Raw genomic sequence first — 6000 nt, 5'->3', positions numbered from 1 at the left:
GAGAGAACAACAATCAGCCTTTCAACATCCTTGAGGAATGAGGAAACTGGGCACGTTGACTCATGCCTATAACCCCTACACTGAGGAGGCTGAGGCAGGGGAATTGCTGGGAGTTTGAGGTTGGCCTGAACTGTCTAGTGCCCTGTAGCAGTTTCCTCCAAGATTAAAACCTTCTGCCTTTGAGGGAAACTCCTTGGAGCACAGGTTGTTAAATAGTAGATGAAACAATAGGGTATTATAATTTAGGATGTGTGTGTGTGTGTGTGTGTGTGTGTGTGTGTGTGTGAATCAATAGGATGGCTTAAGCTAAAACATTTTACCCTTTGGGGAAGCTAATTAGACCGGAAGTAAGCAAAATGGCTTCAGGAAGTTCCTAAAACTGACCAGTTTCACTAACCACCCCTCCCCACCAGTATATATAAGCAGGAAGGACCATTGGAAGTCATTCTAACCACCTCTGGTTTGTTGAGGTACCTGGAGGTTGTGCAGTGTTCCAGGTTTCCAGGTTTTGTGAGTTGTCAGCCATGCGGGTTTGGGCTTTAGTGACACAGCAGCTGTGTTTGAGTCATTTCTGCTTCTGTAAGTAACCCCTCGCCCATATTCCTGCAAACAACCCCAATAAAACTCATTGGTTCATCAAGTTGGACTTCGGTCTATCATTGGTTCCCTCCCTACTGAGGAATAGTTTCACAGGACACATAGGGAAAACCCTGTCTCCATGGCGAGTGGAGCGGGTTGGTTTAGAGGGGGCCAGAAGTTCCGTGCTGAAATGGCCAAGTAAACCTTGGTGAAACTGGGCAAGACGAAGGGACTTCTTCCCTAGGTCATTTGGGGGTTACAGAAAGAATTTGGCCTATTTGGGGTGCGGAGTGATGCAGTGTGGGGAGAAGTCCCATGGTCTTCCTTTTGGCCCTTGTGTCCGTCCGTCCGTCCATGTCCCCCCCCCCCTCTTCCTCAGTTAACAGGCCTTACTGTTAATTGCCAGGGACAGCAGGAGAGGGAGACACCAGAATGTCAAAAATGAAAGCATGACTCATGCAAATGCACTTCAGGAAGGAATTCTGCTTGCTAAAGACCAAACAGTTAATGTGGTGAACCTAGCCAAGACTGATAGGACAGAACTTTGATCCCAGCACTCCGGAGGCCAAGGCAGGTGGAACCCTGGGAGTCTGAGGTCAGCCTGGTCTACATAGTGAGTTCCAGGACAGCCAGGGCTACATAGTGAAAGCTTGTCTCAAAAACAAAACAAAGGATGGCTAAGCTACTTCAGAGAGCAATCTGGGAAGCAGAACACTCAGCTCTGACACCAAAGGCATCAACCTCCTGCAAGGTGATGAAGGCGTTAAATGACGTTTGCCCCTCCCTGACTCCTGAGAAATTATTCAGAACTCTCTCAGGCACCAGAGGGACTGTTATCTCTTAGCCTTAATTCCAAATTTTGGATGTTCTTCCTAAAAGGGAAATCGTTTGGCTTACATTTCTGGCAGGCCTTTTGCGTTCTCTCTGACCTGCGATTCCTGTATCTTCACATGCACCCACCCCTTTCCCTCACTGCCCCTCTACGATGATGACAATCTCAATGTCTTCTGGTATTTCAACATTTTCATCTGAAAGCAGAGATTATGAAACCTTATTAACCTCTTTCTTAGCTTCAGCTGCTTCTTCTTGTATGTTTTTACTCTTTAGGGTTTTTGTTGTTTTGTTTTACACAGGGTGTTGTGTAGTTAAGGATGGCTGGAACTCTCTATGAAGCACAGGATGACCTTGAACTCCTGATCCTTCTATCTCTATGTCCCAAGTGCTGGGGTTATAGTTGTGGGTCACCATGCCCAGCTGACACAGCTTTCAAAATGCAAGTAGCTTCCAAACATAAAAATCAGAAATAAAGGCCTGGTTTTACACACCTTTGAGCCCAGCACTCAGGAGGCAGAGGCAGGTAGATCTCTGTGAGTTCTAGAACAACCTAGTCTACATACTGAGTTTCAGGATAGCCAGAGCTATGTAGAGAGACCCTGTCTCAAAACAAAACAAAACAAAATCCAATTCTAAGTGTCTTTAAAAACTTTTTTTTCCCTTCAGCTGGATGGTGGTGGTGCACAGTCTTAATCCCAGTACTAGGGAGGCAGAGGCAGGCAGATCACCATGAGTTTGAGGCCAGCCTGGAACCCTGTCGGAGGACAACTTGCTGGATTCTGTTCTTGACTTCCACCTTGTGGTTCTTGGGTCTGGAACTCAGGCTGTCTGGCCTAGCAAGAAGCACTTTTACCACTGGCCCATTTCCCAGAACGTCAGTGTCTTCTCAACTTTTGTGTTCTTATTGGTTCTCCATGACTAGTAGGTACTCAATTAACGGAGGAATAAACAGGAGCCAATGACAAAATTGTTTTTCTTTGCCAACGGTGGGCTTGGAGAGAGACATTTTTAATGACAAATGCTGCCACCTGCAGGTGAGAGGTGGAACTGGAATGTTCAGAACAGCAAAGTGTGAAAACTTAAGGCAATGTTACATTTTCTTTACTTTTATGTGCACTCTGTCAGCCTGCACCTGTGATTTCTATCTGTGGAACTCCGCCCCTTAACCTGTAGTGTTTTTAAGTATTTTGAGAACTCATTAAATGGCTAGTGCCATGCCACTCCACATTTTACCAAAGTCACCCTTTCTTACAGGAATCTGGACACACAGGATACATCCAGAGTCCCATGATTAGCAGGTGGCAGAAGTGGGGGGGGGGAGGTTTGAACCTAAGCACTGCTCTGAGATGTGTTCTAAATTTTTACTTTTTCATTTTTGTATGCATGCGTGTACCACCTGTGTGCAATGTCTGTGGGGACCAGAATGGGGCATCAGATTACCTAGTACTGGACTTACAGACTGTTGTGAGGCACCAGCCCATTGGTGCTGGGAACTGAACTTGGGTCCTCGAATGTGTGGCTGCACATGCTACAGCATGTAAGGAGGTCAGAGGACAACTCATGGAAGTTCTCTCTTTCCACCATGTGGGTTCTAGAGATCAAACTCAGGGCTCAGCAGCAACTGCCAACACTCAATGACCCTTTATCAGAATCTCTCTCTCTCTCTCTCTCTCTCTCTCTCTCTCTCTCTCTCTGTGTGTGTGTGTGTGTGTGTGTGTGTGTGTGTGTGTGTGTGGTGTTTGCACTTGGATTTGTCTTTGAAATACTATCTCGCTGTATAACCTAGACCTGCAATTCTCTATGTAGATAATGTTGGCCTCAAACTCACAATTGCACCTCCCAGCCCTGACTGCTAGGATTAAAGGAGTGCGCCCGGTACCTGGCCTGTGTCCGATCTTTAGCATATTTAAATTCATAGAAAAATCAAACAGAAGGTGGAGATTTTTGTCCCCAGCCTCGAGCAACACTGCCCCTCATAGAATGTTTTCATCTTTTCTTCTGCCTCTCTACACTTGACATAGGATGTTCCCTAAAACACAGAGACAAGCCAGGCAAGTCCACAGTTGTCGGTCCCAGAGACACGCTCCTAAAATGATGATAAAAGGATCAAAAGGCATACACACAGAGAAAACGGGAGGGACATTGCTCACCAAGGTACTTCTTGAAAGATAAGACCAATGGTCTTGATGAGTGGTAAAACCCCAAGCCTTGTCGAAGGAACTGCTGAGTAATAAGCCAGCTGGGACTGATGAACCTCAGGAAGACTCCTGGGGTGAGATGGGGACCAAAACTCAGTAATTCAAGGAACATATGTGTTATATCAGAAGCCAAAGACGTACTATTCTGTTTTGTGTTTGCTCATTTTCTTTTTCTCTTTAATTTGTAAAGAAGTTCATTTGGTTCAGCCTTCTGGGGGTTTTGTGCCTGCTTGTCCTTGAGATGGGGGTCTCACTATTTGACCCACACTGGCCTTAAACTTATCCTGCTTTAGGGTCTTGAGTGCTTGGCTTTTAATACATCACACAATGGCCCATTAATAATGAATTTTCAATGATTTCTTTTAAGAATTTATTAAGTATTTCTCTCTCTCTCTCTCTCTCTCTCTCTCTCTGTGTGTGTGTGTGTGTGTGTGAATGCAGGTGGCCAAAGAGGCCAGAAGAGGGAGTCCTGTCCCCTAGCACTAGACTTACAGGCAGTTGTGAGTTGCCTGGAGTGGATGTTTGGACCCAAATCCCAGTTTTCTACAAGGGCAGTGAGCATTGTTAACTACCAAGCCATCTCTCCAACCCCAATTTTGCTTTTAACTCTGTCCACTCTTACCAATAAATTTGGGGTCCTGGGTGGAATGTGTGTGTGCTGTAACACAAGCTGAAGCAGCAGTGCTAAGTGGCAAGGCACCACAAGGCTTCAGGAAGAAGGGCCCCAAAGAGGAACTTCCTCCAGGTCCCCAGAACAAGGATGAAAACAACACAGAACGCCCCCAAGAGAAACTGGAGAGGAAAGAGTCCCAGATCTCAAGGGAATGCGAAGGCAGCTCGGTTACATTCTGTTGTTGTTGTTTTGTTTTTTTCTAAGACAGGGTGTCATGTAGCCCAGGCTTAGCTTTGACCTTGCTATGCAGCTGAAGCTGATCTTGAACTCCTGATCTTCCTGCCTTTGCCCCCTCAGTGCTGGAATTATATGCACTTTTCCTCTTTATTTTCTTTCAGGCAAGATCTTTCCATGTAGCTCAGGGTGGCCTTGAGCTTGGAATTCCTACTGTCTGAGCACCTGGCCTCAGTCTCTGGGTGCTTTGGTACCTGAGCATTAAACTACAAAGTCAGTGTGTCTCTTCATAGCAATGGGATTAAGAGCCAACTGAAGCCAGGTTGAAGATACACACGCCTGTAGCTCCACCAGGGAGGCTGGTTCGGAAAGGATGGAGGTTGCACACTTCTCTCCTTCTCTGTCTCTGTCTCTCTCTCCTCTCTCTCTTCTCTATCTCTCTCCCCTCCCCCTCTCTCTCCAGACAAACAGCTGGGAATATCTAGGGTGCTTACGTAGTACACTTGAGGCCCTAGGTTTATTTCTCTGCTGTCATCCACCGGGCATGGTGACATCCACCTGCCATCCCATCCCCTGGGGAGGTGGGAGCAGGAAGGCCCACCTCCAAGGTCATTCTTACTTTCACACTGAGTTTCAGGCCAGCCTGTGCTACATGAGAGATCCTGGCTTTAAAAAAAAAAGAGCCAACTAATTAACCAACAATGAGATACCAACAAAGGCCTTCAAGTTAGCCAAAAACAACATGGAAATGAAGTTGAGTATATATGAACTCCCAGTGTTTCAAGAGTTTGTGAACTGGAGCTAACAGATTATTGGTGGGAAAAACAAAACTGGAAAGGCTCTGTGGAGAAAAGTTGGGCAGTTTCTTATAAACTTATAAACACATTGTTAAATGAACTCTTAGGAAGGGCATCCAAGAGTGTCAAGCGCTATCGCCTTGCCTGCAAGAACGACGCTCAACAACAGGATTCTTCTGCAGCTATGTTTATTGCGCGGCTCATTACAGCAAGTTGAGGGAAGACCCCCAAGGAGGAAAAAGGGCTCTGCTTATATATGCTCAGAGGAGTCCTGTCCGTTACTGACAGGTGCAGCCCCATGACGTGGATCGCGCATCTGCGCCTTGCTGGCTTATGGACAGGAAACCGGTGCCATCTTCGGGAATGGCACCGGTGGCTCTCTACACAAGAGAAATGAAAACATGTGCCCACTTAAAAGTCTATAGTGAATCTTTTTGAGTGGCTTTACAAAAATCACTGAAAACAAACCAAATTCTACTACCCAGTAAATGGATGCACAACTACACTATATTCAGTTTGGAGATATTTGTTGCCAATAAAAATGGAAAGAAAGTCCATCATAGGTGGATGTACTAGTTAGTTTTGCTTAGTTTTTAATAATAGAAGTATCATATTTAGATTTGCACTTTTATTTGTGGGTACACAGATGCATGCAGGTGCCCACAGGGGATAGAAGAGGGCTTGCATCCTTTCAAGCTGGAGTTACCAGGTTGTGAGCCACCATGCTGAGGCTAGGAACCAAACC

The sequence above is a fragment of the Phodopus roborovskii genome, unplaced genomic scaffold, assembly GCF_943737965.1.
Source record: "Phodopus roborovskii unplaced genomic scaffold, PHOROB, whole genome shotgun sequence".
NCBI classification, from domain to species: Eukaryota; Metazoa; Chordata; class Mammalia; order Rodentia; family Cricetidae; genus Phodopus; species Phodopus roborovskii.
The sequence above is the reverse complement of the archived record's forward strand: the minus strand, read 5'-3'. Positions refer to the sequence as shown.